Raw genomic sequence first — 16,274 nt, forward strand, 5'->3', positions numbered from 1 at the left:
TCAGATCAACTTGTTCAGTGGCACTGAGCACTCATATAAATGTTTTATGCAGAGGATATGTAGAGATATAATGGGGTGCAGGACTTGAGTTTATTATGTCCACATAACATCTGCCTCAGCAATGACTAGCAAAGCTTTTTCAATTGTCCTTTTAGAAAAAAGAAGGGACAAGACTCTCTCTCTCTCTCTCTCTCTCTCTCTCTCTCTCTCTCTCTCTCACACACACACACACACACACACACAAACCGCAGCACATCTTACAGGTGTCTGGCAGCACATGTATATCTATATAAATCCCTGTGATTTAATAATATTATTGCATTGCCAATCCTGTGGAAAGTGGAACTTTTTGTTTGTTTAAGTCCTTGGCCTCTGTGTACTATCTACTGTATGTACTAGGTATGCAAAGGAGCCTTCATCTAAAACAAGTCACTGCAAAAACAAAAGATCGTAGTTAGGAACTGCTTTACAGGACCAATTGTTCATACTGTGCAACCATTTCTAACGTTCACCATTCTTGTTCAAAATGATCCTCCCAGGGCTTTTTCGCATGCACTTGCAGATTTCACACATATAAGCCAGTTAATGGAATTATTGGGAATGCAAAGTGAGACCTCCTTGTGCCTTAGCCTAGCGCACTAGCCTAGCCTAATCATCATTACACCGTTGTACACCGTTGAGGAACAGCAGAAATAGGGCTTCATGAAGCCATATGGCAGTAGTTCCCAAACTCATTACAATCACGGCGCCCTTAGCACTCACTTATTTATACCCAAGATGTTTAAAACCCACAAAAAAACTGAAAACCATAAGTTAATACAAATTAAGAAAACAGAGAGAAGCAGCAAGCAAGATCAACAGCAGGAAAGAGTCAGGAGTAGCAACAATCAAGACCCAGAGAAGCCACAGGTCTAGCAGAACAGGGACAATTTCAAGTGCTGTTGTTACACCAATAGGGAAGAGTCAGATGGATTTCCCAGGGCAGAGCTCCACAGCCTGGCTGCTGCAACAGAGAAGGCCCTGTCTTGCGATCCTATCAGCTGCACCACAGATGGACCCAGGATGCACAAGGGCTTCTCCAATGAACTGAATGAATGGACAAATGTCCATCTTGGCAAGAGCTGTTTGAGGTTTTAAAGGTAATAAGCACTTCGAAGTGAGACTGGAAATAGATCAGCAACCCAATGAAACAAACGGAGCTTATCGTCTTGCTTCTTTACCCTTTATTATTTCTTGACAAGTATTCACTCTGTAGCATACAGTACTTCAGCGTAGGAGGAAGTAACCCTGTACAGTTTCCAACAGAGAACTGATCAATGTTTCTGGACATGCTTAAGCCTTTATGTACTATACAGTCAACATTTTGAAACCCTGATAGCCCAGTCCTATTGAGTAGTAGTGTCAGAGAAACATGTGTTCTGCTGGTGATCAGTACAGTGCTTTGGAACAGTGTAAATGTTGGGCAAGCCACTGGGAAGCCCAGAGTGTTCCCGCTGGTGATAGCAGCCGCAGGGACATCCACTGAACCAGGTAAGTCCAGCATGGGGCAGGGGAAGGGTGGAGAGGGGGTGAAATGGGGCAGGGGAGAGCAGCCATGGGGGTAGGGTGGGAGGATAGAGTCTAGGAGGGACATGGCCAGTAGCTGCAGAGTACACTGTGCCAAAGCCCCCTTCGCAGGTCTGATCCCTGACATGGATTAATGTGGACTTGTGTCAGTGATATTGCTGGTGCAGGTCTGAGGTGACCCACTGCAGCTGCTGAGGCTTTTTCCAAGGCAAGGAGATAAATGTTCCCTTACTCCATGGACACTTTCAGCAGCCAAAATTCCTCTGCTGAATACAGCATAGCCAACACCAGCACCGCAGCATCGCCACATGGAAATTCAGTTAGGATTGTGCTGTTACAAATGGAATCTATGGGACAGAGGTGCATATTTCCCCCCTCCAGTCTCTCCATTCATTAGCAAAACGTCAGTCAATGTTTTACGATTTGCATTACTCCATAGTGACAGAATTGCAAAAGTGAAAAAGAGACGTGAAATGAGGCCATTGCCTCCTGCAGTTTATATACCTTCTAGAAAGACTTGTCTATTTTAAAAATTGACAAGTTTGGGTTTTCCATCAATGGGACGGACCATTCAGGGAAAACACAGCCCAACACTTACAAGAGGTTTGAGCCTGAAAATACCATTCCTAAAAGAAATTCATCACTGCAAAGGGTTTTAAATCAGGAGCTTTCCCATATACTATCTCCCAAATAAAGCAAAAACATCACCGAAGACATCTGATTGTAGGCAGCCTCTCCAAGCGTCTCCAAAGAGCTGCCAAAAAGAGGAGGGGGAATTTGCTTGCAATTTCTGAGACAAGCAATGTCATGTGGTACAATGTTTATTCAGGAGAAGTTGTAGAACCTTTAACTCCTTCTGGGATTTCAAATGATAAATGTCACTAGAATTTTGACTACACTGATATAAAGCAGTCGGTTTTAATGCATCTTTGCTAGGGCACCAGTCAATTATTTTGCTTTATTTTCTGATATCCCATAGTACTCTTCCCCCCCCCCCCCATAAATGTCAACTTGGGTTTAAGCAAGAACAAGCCAACACATGCAAGAGCTATTACTTGGCAAAGGAGCATAGAAAGTGAGCAAAAGAAAACACACAGAGTGCACAAGAATAAGTAAAAACAGCAAGCCCGTAGACATGGTGCACATATATTGGTGGGGGAAAAAAATGACTACTCTTGGAAAGCATTAGACATCAATAAGTTTAACAGAGCAAAAAACATTCTTCAGATTAAAAAAAAACCAGCCTTTGCTTTCTCTCCTCTCAGCCCACAACAGTATTTCGTATTAATCTTTCTCAGCACAAAACAAACCATTGGATTGTAAATGTGAATTACAGACCCCTCCAGAGCACTGCAAATATAGACATTCTATTGAAATAGAATTCAATATTCCACTGAAAGAGAAAGCAGTCTCTGCTGCACGCTGATGAATGCTAGCTACTACCTTGTGCCCCAGGGAGGGTTTTCCCTTTCATTCTGCCACTGTACTAAGATTAAAGATAAGATTAAAGATAAACGCTTCGGTCACAAAATTTCTTAGTAGTTGGTGATGTTCCCTCTGAACTGTACTACACACATAGCTAAGTAAAGACCACAACAGACAAAAGAGAAGATAATTTATCATTAATCCTATCATACATGTCAACTGTCAGTCTCAATTTATTTCCAGCACCTATCTCTCTCAATTTGGGAGAACTTACTCAAATGGTACAATGCTAAATACCATTTATACACATTTTATAAATGTCCTCTTTTATACTAATGCACTGAGTGCATGCAGAGTCCTTTTATATGTTGATTGCCAAATATTAAGTGGCAGCATCAAGATTTTCTTCCCCCTCTCCTTTAAAGAATTTCCTCTTGTGCCTTCAAAAGCAAGTAGGAATTGATAAATTTGAGCAGGAAAGAGGAACGGCCTTGGATATGACAACATTTGGAGGTTTGCGACAAATCTATCCAGCAATTGTGGAAAGCTCTCTCTCTCTCTCTCTGTTGGCATGTGCTTGCAACTTGGAGTGGGCTTGTCCCATGGGCTCACATATAAAAGCAAAATGGAAAGGAAATTATGAAGCAGCCAACAGTGCTGTGCATGCATTTGTACACGTAAGGTGTCAACATGCATCTGTGGGACCAGTGTGACAATGTGTGTCAGTTCGTGCAACTGCTTGTTCAGGGGGAAAAAAAACAACCCACCATGAATCTTGCATAGGTCAAAGTTATTTGGAAAAGCAGGAATATTTAAGACAGTCCCTGGACTTACTGCCACTTTTTTGAAGGAGCACCACCGGAAATAGGCAGCAGCAAAAGGATAGAGGGTGGAGGATAAAAGGATAAAAGTTGGAGGGTGGTTGCAGGTCTACTAAGAAGCCAACACAAACCATATAGGAAACTTTTCATGCTGTAATTTTGGGGTGAAGAATGAATTAAACAAAATAAAAAATTATTAAACCAAGTCAAAATATGTCATCTTTTCTATCATAGGATATGTCCAAGGGAGGGGCTCACACAAACCAGAACTGGCTTCCAAGGGACATACATTAGGAAACATTGACTAAAATTGGGTGTCCAGAGAGCTAGAACAGACAAAAGAAAATATTTATTTACCCAGCATGTAATTAGTCGGTGGAACTCCTTACCACAGGATGTGGTGATGGCATCTGGCCTAGATGCCTTCAAAAGGGGATTGGACAAATTTCTGGAGGAAAACTCAGTCCTTACAGTTACAAAAAAAACCTGTGGGTTACAAAAACCTTGATGGGTATGTACAGTCTGAGATTAGCTGGTCGCTCATCCTGAGGGCCAGGTAGGAATTTTTTCTGTCATTTGAATTGGCCATGGATGGTAGTTTTTTCTCCTATCCCAGAGTAGCAAGGGAGGGATGGTGTGTTCAGTAGGTTTTAAAAGTTAAACGGAAGCCACACTCTGGTGTCTTCATTGGGAGGTGGAAGGGTAAATTGAATACCAGATGCAGGGGATGGGCAGCGAGATGCAAGTATCCTGAGGTCTTGTGGTAGTGGTTGGCAACCTTCAGTCTCGAAAGACTATGGTATAAGCCTACAGCACCCAGTATTCCCAGGCGGTCTCCCATCCAAGTACTAACCAGGCCTGACCCTGCTTAGCTTCTGAGATCAGACGAGATCGGGCATGTGCAGGGTAACAGTTGCTGAGGTCTTGTGTGCCACCCTGAAATATCCGGTGGACCACTGTGAGATACAGGAAGCTGGACTAGATGAGCCCTGGGCCTGATCCAGCCTGATCCTATGTTCCATAACACCTGCAAAAAGTATGGTTTTGCAGCACTACTGTAGGAAAGACTATTCTGATCTCAGTATCCTCAAGGGGCCAGAACCGAACCCCCACAGATACTGGAGGACGACTATATAGTAGGATAACAGCATGAATTTAAGAAAGAGAATTTCAAGGGATAAAAATAGCTGTTCTGCAATATGACTGGTGTATGAAAAAGTTGAGGGGTTCTAACAGGCACCATACGCTAAGGTATGGTGAGAAAATATTTGCTTCCTCTGGGAAAAAATGCAAGAAGTGTGACAGCGTCAGAATGACTTTATAGGAAATTGTTCAAAGATCAGAGATTAAAACTTTAGTATTCTCAGTGGCACCCAGGATGGCAGCCAATTAACAGAACACAGTCAATCAACTCGTGCAGAGAGACGATAAGGACAGTTTTAAAAAATAATCAACCAACGCTATCCGTGTGGGAATAACTAAGACCTTTAATGAATGCAGCAAAGAAAAACTACTGATGGAATAAGTTAGTCAATAAATATATTCCCATTTTAACGTTATATACTCTAGAAATTTTTATAATATAAAGAGACAGCTGCTGTCCTATTGAGTTTGATGCAGCTAACATTGGTCCCTGCGGGGCCATTTGACTGCCAGTAAGGACACATTCTTGAATTATCTAGGGCAGTGTTTCTCAACCATTCTTGAATTATCTAGGGCAGGTAAGGCCACACCTGGAGTATTGTGTCCAGTTCTGGTCGCCGCATCTCAAAAAAGACATAGTGGAAATGGAAAAGGTGCAAAAGAGAGCGACTAAGATGATTACTGGGCTGGGGCACCTTCCTTATGAGGAAAGGCTACGGCGTTTGGGCCTCTTCAGCCTAGAAAAGAGACGCCTGAGGGGGGACATGATTGAGACATACAAAATTATGCAGAGGATGGACAGAGTGGATAGGGAGATGCTCCTTACACTCTCACATAACACCAGAACCAGGGGACATCCACTAAAATTGAGTGTTGGGAGAGTTAGAACAGACAAAAGAAAATATTTCTTTACTCAGCGTGTGGTCGGTCTGTGGAACTCCTTGCCACAGGATGTGGTGATGGCGTCTAGCCTGGACGCCTTTGAAAGGGGATTGGACAAGTTTCTGGAGGAAAAATCCATTATGGGGTACAAGCCATGATGTGTATATGCAACCTCCTGATTTTAGAAATGGGCTATGTCAGAATGCCAGATGCAAGGGAGGGCACCAGGATGAGGTCTCTTGTTATCTGGTGCATTTGGTGGGCCGCTGTGAGATACAGGAAGCTGGACTAGAAGGGCCTATGGCCTGATCCAGTGGGGCTGTTCTTATGTTCTTATGGGTACTACCAGTTGTACTTGAGGTGGTGTCTGGTGGTACATCTGCCACCTGGCAGCAAGACCAGCAACGCTATGCAACTGACAGCTGTAGGAAGCTCGGTTTGGCATGCAGAGCTCCAAAGCATGCTTTTCCGCACTTGAAAAAGCCCTCCCTGCAGAGCAGGGGCTGGGTAGGGCTGGGTAGGGCTGGGAGGGGGTGTTGAGCGGGCTGGGGATTTACACAGGGTAGTAGGTTACAGGCTCTGCACAAGCTGAAAGAAATGGAACATATTGAAAAACAAACATATATATTTTTTACATTTTCTATCAGTGCTTTCATATATTTTATCCATAGTGTCAGTACTTTTATCTCTTGATTTCACATTAATTCAGTCACTTCTTTCAACCAATTTTTTCTCTGCTATATCAATATCAAAGTGTCTACTTGCCTACAAACAAAGGAGATATTCAAATCAAGGAAGAAGTAGCTGCTTTCACTCATACATGGTGTGAAGTTTCTTAGAATCAATCGAAAATCTGAAGACTATTTTTGCTATCAAAAGAATCAGATCATATACCCCAACCCCAGTACTTTTTGTGCAATGCAGGAATCCTACCTTAAAAACAACAACGAAAAATGTACTGAAACATTCTGATCCATTAAGAAGCCCTAAATTCTCCTTAAGTGGTTTTCTCCCAAGCAAACTGCAGTTTTCCTAAACTAAAGCCTTTTCAAAATTTTGCTGACAGCTCTTCACTACTCCGAGATGCTACACTTGATAACAGTACATCACTTCATGCTGTGACTGCTGTAACTACAAAGGGAGGTGGCAAATTCATTGCAAATGAAACACACGTTTTAAAGTTCATGTTTAAAAAAATGCTTTAAACCCATTTTTCTTAAAGACTGATCTCGCTGAGTTTAAAGGGAGGGTATGCTGTAACCGGGGAGGGGGAGCAGAGAGGAAGGCTTGGAAAGGAAAAGAGGAGAAGGAGAGAAAGGGGCAGCCAGGCTCAAAAACGTGGGGATAGGATCTGACACACACCATCACTGCTGGCCACAAGCAGAGCACTGTGTGCAACTTTGGCGGCCATTTTAGGCCAGTGGAACTCTGTCCTGCAGTCATAAATGACTACGCACGACAGGCCCAACTCTGGATAGGATCAGGCTGTTTGTTAATTAAGAACATAAGAACATAAGAACAGCCCCACTGGATCAGGCCATAGGCCCACCTAGTCCAGCTTCCTGTATCTCACAGCGGCTCACCAAATGCCCCAGGGAGCACACCAGATAACAAGAGACCTCATCCTGGTGCCCTCCCTTGCACCTGGCATTCCGACATAGCCCATTTCTAAAATCAGGAGGTTGCACATACACATCATGGCTTGTAACCTGTAATGGATTTTTCCTCCAGAAACTTGTCCAATCCCCTTTTAAAGGCATCCAGGCCAGATGCCATCACCACATCCTGTGGCAAGGAGTTCCACAGACCAACCACACACTGAGTAAAGAAATATTTTCTTTTGTCTGTCCTAACTCTCCCAACACTCAATTTTAGTGGATGTCCCCTGGTTCTGGTGTTGTGTGAGAGTGTAAAGAGCATCTCTCTATCCACTTTATCCTTTCCATACATAATTTTGTATGTCTCAGTCATGTCCCCCCAGGTGTCTCTTTTCTAGGCTGAAGAGGCCCAAATGCCTTTCCTTATAAGGAAAGTGCACCAGCCCAGTAATCATCTTAGTTGCTCTCTTTTGCGACTATCCTATGCATGTCTACTATGCATCCTATGCATATCTACTCAGAAGTAAGTTCCATTGAGTTTAATGGGGCTTACTCCCAGGAAGGTGTGGATAGGATTGCAGCCCTAGAGAGCTCATATTTGTATTCGGATTCTCAGAGGAGGGGAGTCTTCTAAGTAGCTGAAGCAGAAGAAATCTATCCAGAAATGTCATTCCCTCTCAGACTATCCTAAATGTTTAGCCTTTTTTCTCTATCTTAGGATACCGCCCTGGGGATGTTATAGCTGTGGACAGCCTGCACAGGCAGGGATTAGTGATCTTGTATGTCCCTTCCAACTGTAGATCCCTTCCAGCTCTATAATTCTCATTTTTATGGATATTATCTCTCAGGGCAGAACTCGTATTTTCTCTCTTAAAGGAAACAGGTTAAGATATTGAAATTCCAGGTTGTCTCTTGAGGATTAAAAAGTCAGAGCTTAATCCACCGCCTGTGTGCCTCAAGATCCCCATAGAGCAGCGGTTCCCAAAGAGTTTGGGCCACTGTAAGTCCTTGCAGGGAAGGGGAGGGGTGATACCGGCGCTCCTGCAATCGCAACAGCGCTGTGGATATCGGAGCTAACTTCAAACTTACGAAGGCCCACAGATACCCTCCGGAGGGTGGTGGAAGCCTGCAGGGCCCTGGAAAAGCCTCCTTGCACCTTAGAATTGTTGAAAAAGGCTAATGTGACCAACTTCCTGTTTTCGTTGCGAAACCGAAAGTGAGTTATGTGAGCATTTTTCAACAATCATAAGATGCGGGGACGCTAGCCAAGGGCCCTGCAGGATTCTCCCACCCTCTGGAGTGCAAGTGCTGCTGTCAAGGTCACCCTGCTTCTTAAGGATGCAGGTCAGAGCTTCTCAGGCTGGGCATGGCGACGCCCCAGTTTGAGACTCACTAATGCCCTATGGCGACTCTGCCATAGGGCATTAGTGAGCCATGTTTTTCCCTTTCCCCTAAGGTATGTGTTCATGCACACAGGCAACACACCAACCAGTTACAGCTGTAGACCACCATTTCTGACACATATTTTCACCGCTCCAGTGAAAGGAATTGGCTTACTGAAATCTCAAGTCCTTTGGAAGACTTACAGAGGAGATTCTTTACTTGCCTTCTTTATACTTTTATCTTGAAGTGCCAAATACTAGTACTTTGTGGCATTCTGCTGACTCCCATGTACCTAGTCAACGTCCAAGGAATGTACTATATGGAACTTATTTAAATTTGAGGTTCATATGTCCTGAAGCAGCAAACTGCACCGAGACAGCAATTTTTTCTCCCCTTTTTCGCATAGGAGGATTGCAAGCCTTCAACAGGCAGTTCAATATCTAAATGCTCCAGTATGCAGGCTACAGTTCTGTTCTCAACACATTTAAAAACCATTAATAAATAAGGCACAACATGCCTTAACTGTCTTTTAACTTAGTAATTTTTCCATATTCATCCAACCTGACAGTTTCCTATCAGACAGACACTTGACTTCATGTGTAAATGAATAATAACTGTCTCCTTAAAAATGGGGGATATATTTAACAAAAAGTTCTATGTTGTTATGGTCTATTTCAAGATTTAAAAAAAAAAGAGGAAATACCTGCTCCATCAATTATTATTCATCCCAAGGCAGTGCAATTATCTTTGAAGTTACACATTCCTTTAAAATCCAATAAAGCAATTTTTGCTTTAATGAACTTACTCACTCAGCAGTATGCAGGGCAGCCAACCATTTTATATTCTGACTTCAGCCTGAAACATGTTGCCAGGTATAATTTCAAAGTAACAAAATACAATAAAAATTAACTGCTTAAGTGCAGGGCCATGTATAAGGTTCAGCAGAATCATGTAAATTATTTATTTATGCAATATTATCATTGTGTATTTACAATATTTCCCCTGGGGGCTGGGGATAAGAATAGGCCCTCAGTTTGGCTGTACTTGTCGTAAGAGGCGACTAAACAGCCACCGGGTCGATGGGACTCGTCAGCCTGGGAAGGCAGCTCATCTGAGAGAAGGAAAACTCTGACCCCAAACCTCCACTGCCTTGTGGCTACATCCAGTTATGGAAAAGGCTTCAGGAGTCAACCTCAAAGCAAAATCAGGAGCCGGAGTCCCTGAGGCAGTTCATGGCTGAACAATGTCACGTTCTGGCAACTCCTGCAACACCACTGGAACCAACCGTATTGGCCTCTGCCTTTCCATTGGACCATTTCAGCGACGTGGAGAGGGGGATTTGCTGCATGGGTAACAGCCTATCCTCCATACGTACTTTACCCAGGCTTCGCGCACTGGAGAGGACACTCTGTTCCAGAACCACCATTCACAGCGCGATACCTTCCGAGACTGAAGGATGCCAACAATTTACAATATACGAGGGATTTACAATATATGAGGGATTTAACAATCTATAAATCAAACCTGGGGTTTTATAAAATGCTGAGAAATAAATCCACCATTTATTGATTTATTTTGTTATATAAACTGCTTTGTGAACTACTTTTTGTTGAAAAGCGGCATAAGGAATTCTTAGTAAATAAATCAACCCAAGCAAGACAACAGAGGGAAATGGTGGCAGTGATAACACAAAAAGAATACAGTTGGACCCCAGTATCCATGGATCCCGCATCCACAGAATGGACTTACCACAGATGCCAGTGGATACCGGAGTCAGAGTTCAAATGCCTTAAAAAAAAAGGTGCAAAAATCGTGGCTACTACCATTTCTCAGCAAAACTGCTGAGACCGCTGAAAGACCCACTTCCAGGTCATGCAGAGGTTCATGATACATTATGGAATGAACCTGGGAGGAGCAAGGAACCTCCACGTGACCCAGAAGTGGGTCTTTCAGCCCTAAAAATTGCTCCAGAGGCTTTGAAACATTGCAGTTTTACTGAGAAATGGTAGGGTCCCAGATTTTTGTGTGTTTGTTTTTGTACTGTTTTAAAGGCATTTAAACTTGAACCCCAGTATCCAAGGCATTTAAACATGGATCCTGTGAATACTGGGGTCCAACCTGCATGTCAATATGTCAGTCACACAAACAAAGGATTAGCTACAGTAAAGTATGTGCCAGACTATGGCACATACTATGGGACTATGTGAAAGAGGTCATTTCTCATTGAAATCTACCCAGTCAATATCCTGGGATGCCTTAAATCACAGGCAGAGGTACTGCCATTAAAACCAATGATTTCAGAAATTCACATTTCTTCTTCTGCGCAAATCTCAGTTAAATCATTAAATCACTAATGTATTTTTCTTTCTTTCAGAAAGTGGTTTATCCTAAGAATGAAGTGATCCACTTAACAGATTTAAATATTGACAGTATTTTTCCTAGTGGTACAAAAGATGCTTTTGTAAAGTCCATTGTTAATTTTACACATCTGATCCTGCTTAAATTATTAAGACAAGGCTCTTTATATATGACAAGGAAATAATGGGAAAGATGATGTTATACAAATTAGAAACAGATGTGATTATGGCTGTAAGTTCAAAAGGAAACAAACTGCAAGCTGCTTAGCATAGCAAGCATTTGTTGTTAAAGAAAGTTGGCTCGCGGGACCCAAAGTAAGGAAGATAAGACTGAATAAACCTCTGTTATGCGAGCAGATTGAAGAGAATGGATCATCTTCTGCTCCAGGGATCAAAAGGAGTTTAGACATGACATAATCTAGATTTACAAAACAGAAAGTGACAGATAGAGGAATGAATGGAAAGCTCTTTTTTTTTTTTTAAAGGCTTTATAACATTTTATAAACTGTGAGTCGGGACCCACAAGTGGTTCGAACCCAATTTTTGGTGAGTTGCAAAACTGACAATCTGATAGCTGACAAGGAAAATGTCTTGAGTCCTATGGAAACCAAAACAGAGCAGCATGAGTAAGAAAATGTGCCTTGGCTCTTATTGAAGGCCAGTACTAAAAGGTTTAGGGACCATTGCTTTATTACATTCTGTTTGCAGCCATAAACTGTGAGTTATGTAGTCTGTAGCGGGCTCTTTCTCTGGGTACCCCATCATCATGATCTGGAAAAATGATCACTGAGTATACCAAACTTCTGGAATTGAATGGTCATTTCTTATTTGGACATATAAAGTTTTGTCCATTCCTTCCACGATGAGAAGTTAGCGCTGCTTGGTTGAGGTTTCCATTCGTCAAACTGACGAATGGAAATCCATCTTACTTTTCTAACACTACAGCCAAAGCTATATTTTTGGTAATTCTGACAAAGTAAAATCTCATCATTCCCCCCCCCCCATTTACAACAAGTTTGAATGCAGCATTGTCCTGTTCCCCGTCCACCTCAATCAACTCCATCTCCATTAAGTACGCATTCAATGAACTCTCACACAGGAGCAACTTACTTATGAGGGACCTACCTAGGCAGCTGGATCCCCTCACTCAAAAGGCTCAAGAGCCTGTCATTACTATGCCACAACATACTCTTGAAATATATGCCCGGCATCACAGTGTATGCATGAGGCCAGTATGTCACCATGCACTGCTGCATACCAGCACCTAGATTTGGGCATGCACTTCGTGTTCTGTGCGGAACCCAAGACCTGGATCAAATTCACAGAAATGAAATAAAACAATTTTCTCGAAACACAAGCCTCTCACTTAGATCAATCAGTTATATTTACATCAAAAGCGATATCTACATCAGTGGCAGCCCTCAAGTCATGTGCGGGCAACAGCAACGCAGCCAAGAATCTTAAAATGTTAGCAAAGATATCCAACAAGATTACTTTAACCATTTGGATTATGAGAAGTAAGCAACTTAAACCAAATTCCTTTGTTCACACTCAAATGGCAGTTCAATTTGCGGTTGCTTTGCACAGCCAAATTTCCTAGTTGTCAATCAAACAGACCTAGTCGGCTTAAGAGAGACAGCCTTCCCTTGACTCCTGGCATCAAATATAGGTCACAGAGAAGCAGATTTGCCAAAAATCTTTACATAATTAAACCAGGTTAACTTAGTGAATGGTCAAAATCTTTCTTCAATGTTGTTGGCATCCTTCAGTCTCGGAAGACTATGGTATCGCGCTGAGAATGGTGGTTCTGGAACAGAGTGTCCTCTCCAGTGCGCGAAGCCTGGGTAAAGTAGATATGGAGGATAGACTGTTTCCCATGCAGCAAATCCCCCCTCTCCACGTCGCTGGAATGGTCCAATGGAAAGGCAGAAGCCAATACAGTTGGTTCCAGCGGCATCGCAGGAGTTGCCAGAATGTGACTGTGTTCAGCCATGAACCGCCTCAGGGCCTCTGGCTCCAGATTTTGCCTTGAGGTTGACTCCTGAAGCCTTTTCCATAACTGGATGTAACCACAAGGCAGTGGAGGTTTGGGGTCAGAGTTTTCCTTCTCTCAGATGAGCTGCCTTCCCAGGCTGACGAGTCCCATCTACCCGGTGGCTGTTTAGTCGCCTCTTATGACAAGTACAGCCAAACCGAGGGCCTATTTGCATCTAATTAGAGACAGACTATGGATCTGCTTCCTTCCCCCAGTAATTAGCTGTAGTTAGACCAGAAAAATGTTTACACTGTAGGTGTGCTTGAGCACTGCCAGCCTGAGACAGGCTGTTGCACTCTGCGTATCAACAATCTCCTCTAAAATAATGGGCCACAAGCAAATCTGACTCTTCTAAATCTTTCCTCAACTAGGGAAGTTGAAATTAAAAGGAAATTAAAATCCAGCCTCTAAGCAAATGATGTAGAAGGCATTATTTAAAGGCAAACGTGGCACTGCGGCACAAAGCAAGGAAACAAACAGAACGCCTGTGTCACTAACATGTTTTGTAGCAGCAGGGCTGCAAAGATTAGAATTTGAGGAATGGAAAACGCACCAGCTGCAAATCTGCAAACCTTCACAGGGTTCAAAGCATTTGACTCAGTGGCATAGCTTAGAGGGGTGCAAAACATGAAGTTTTGCAGGTGCCTGAACAAGCCATGCAAGAGGTCCCGCCCCCTCCCCTTTGGAGCCATTCCGGGCCGCTAGAGCAAAACAGAGGCGTATGCCTTCAGGAAGGCCTTCTGGGTATACACCTCCATTTTGCTGTAATCTTATTCACCAGAAAGAAACATCTCTATTTACAGCAAGACAAGCAGGCGGGCAGCTAGAGGGGACAGCAACTATTAACAGGAAGCAGGAACCCTAAGGTAACCCAGAGAGTCTGCTGCCAATCCATTTAAGCCTCTAAGAGCCAAATCCTAAGGGCTCGAGCATTGGCGGTACAAGAATACTGCTGATGTTGGGTATCGCAAACATGCTGTAAAGCATCTTTGCAGCACCCTGGGAGGAAGGAGTGCCAGCACTGGACCTCAGCACCTCAGGTGTAAGCAGCACTGCTGGGAGGTGCAGAGGCATTCCAGATTGGGAGGAGAGCAGGAGTAGGGCTAATTGGGGTAGGGACCAGCCCAGGAGGGGAGAGGGTCAGACGGAGGCCTCCTCTGATGGATCCTATGCCTTGTGTTGGGCTGCAAATCCCAACAGGGGCTTCTCAAGTCTGCACTGGCAAAATAACTGATGCAGAGTCGAGTAGCCCCATTGCGGGGCCTGAGGCTTTCCTTGCTCTGCAGATGCTACTGTAGGAGTGATTTTGATAGTGACACATGAGGTTCGGTATTGTCCTAGGAGGGGGTTCTGCCCAAGGACCCCCTCTGGATAGCCTGGCCTCTTGGGCTGGTGTTATTCAATCTTTTCCTCTGTAAGCTGCATGTCCAAACAGGCAAGAGAACAGGAAGGAAGTGAGCATGCTAACCACTAGGAACTACTGCCCAGGATCAGTGTGCAGTTGCTGACAACCCCTGTCTTGACCCTGACACACACCTTTTGTGATACCAAACTGGGACTTACTGCAACAGATTGAGAGATTTGCCATCATAAGCCCTCAGAAGGATTGGGCTGTATGTTTATTTAAGATGGCAATAAAATCCCACAACATAATTTATTAAGAGTAAACCTGTATAGATTTGCTTTTCACCAGCATTACTGAAGCAGATGCAAAATGGAGTTGAGATTTATTACAGGACCATGAAAGCGCAAGATGATTTGAAAACAGTGCAAGGAATTGCTGAGAGATGTTAAAACTAACAGATGCTACAAAAATTATAACTGCCTAAAAATGCTAAAGAAAGTCATAACAATAAAAACAGAATTGTATTGCTAGATTGCTTTAAAGCACTGGCGACTTTAATGGTGTTTTTCTGGAGATATTTGTGTTGTAGTGGTATGGGTGCTAAACCTACATTGCTATTTAACTGTTCACTGTCCAAAGAGTGTGTGGAGTGCAAGAGTAAGAGCCCTAGCAGGGTTAAACAGGTATGAAGGTCAGCTAAATAATTTCGGTTTAAGACATTATTTATCAGACAGAATAAAGAGTATTTCATGCATGGAACCCTTTTCAAAAATCTAAAATCCTAGCTATCGGCTATTCAGGAAGGGTAACAGAGGCCCAGATGAAGTCTCTTCCACTCATCCTTTCCTTCTTGACCAACGGCTCCATAGGTAGAATTTTAGCTTTCAAAAACCATGTATCATCCTGGCTGTTCTCTACTTCATGGGTTCAGGACACAGGTTTCTTTCCTCCTTTTCATAGCATAGAAAATCGGTAAGATATGCTGTTTGTGATAAAGGCTGCACGTCAGTTAACTACAAAACCACCTACCCATTGGAAAATACACATTGATGCATTAAGTTTAGGAATTTCCTAATGCAGTGGTTCTCAAACTTCTTAGCACTGGGGCCCACGTTTTAGAATGACAACCTGTTGGGATCCACTGGAAGTGGTGCCATTAACCTGGAAGTGGTGTCATGGCTAGATGTGACATCAACAATTTAGGCTTCAGACCTAAGCTGTGATCAGCCAAAGGTCCCATTATACAGCACGCTTGTGCTATTGTTTTTCATAGCTTGAAATTCAAACAATCCACCTCAGAAGTCAAAGCAGGACACAGACTTGGATCCATCTCCAACCATACAGCCCTCATCCCTTTCCAGCATCCCATCTTCCCCCCTATTCAGGGCAAAGCACCAGGACTTTCTCTCACTGGGAGCTTGCCCTGCACAGCAACTCTTACCCTGTGTTTTCATCTCTTTATTTTCAGTGGCACGGAGCTAAGTACTATGCGACCCACCTTAAATTGGCTCATGGCCAACCTAGTGGGTCCCAACCCACAGTTTGAGAAACGCTGTCCCAAAGTATTTAACATTTTCACCAATGTACAGATGTTGTACAGGTAGAATACTTGTCTCACCCATACAGAATAGAATGAAGAGGTTAAAGCAAGCAGCCAGTATTTATACAAGTGGACAACAGTACAGCAATCACTCTCTCACAAACTATCAAGAACTCACA

General features: G+C 43.2%; 1 protein-coding gene and 1 pseudogene across 2 annotated transcripts in view; both read right to left on the bottom strand.

Moving 5' to 3' along the window:
- Window positions 1-16,274, bottom strand: part of NAV3 (neuron navigator 3) — a 305,431-nt gene that overhangs the window by 100,183 nt on the left and 188,974 nt on the right. The window lies entirely within an intron of this gene.
- Window positions 4,617-4,736, bottom strand: LOC136658033 (5S ribosomal RNA; annotated as a pseudogene).

The sequence above is a fragment of the Tiliqua scincoides genome, chromosome 7, assembly GCF_035046505.1.
Source record: "Tiliqua scincoides isolate rTilSci1 chromosome 7, rTilSci1.hap2, whole genome shotgun sequence".
In the NCBI taxonomy this organism is placed as follows: domain Eukaryota; kingdom Metazoa; phylum Chordata; class Lepidosauria; order Squamata; family Scincidae; genus Tiliqua; species Tiliqua scincoides.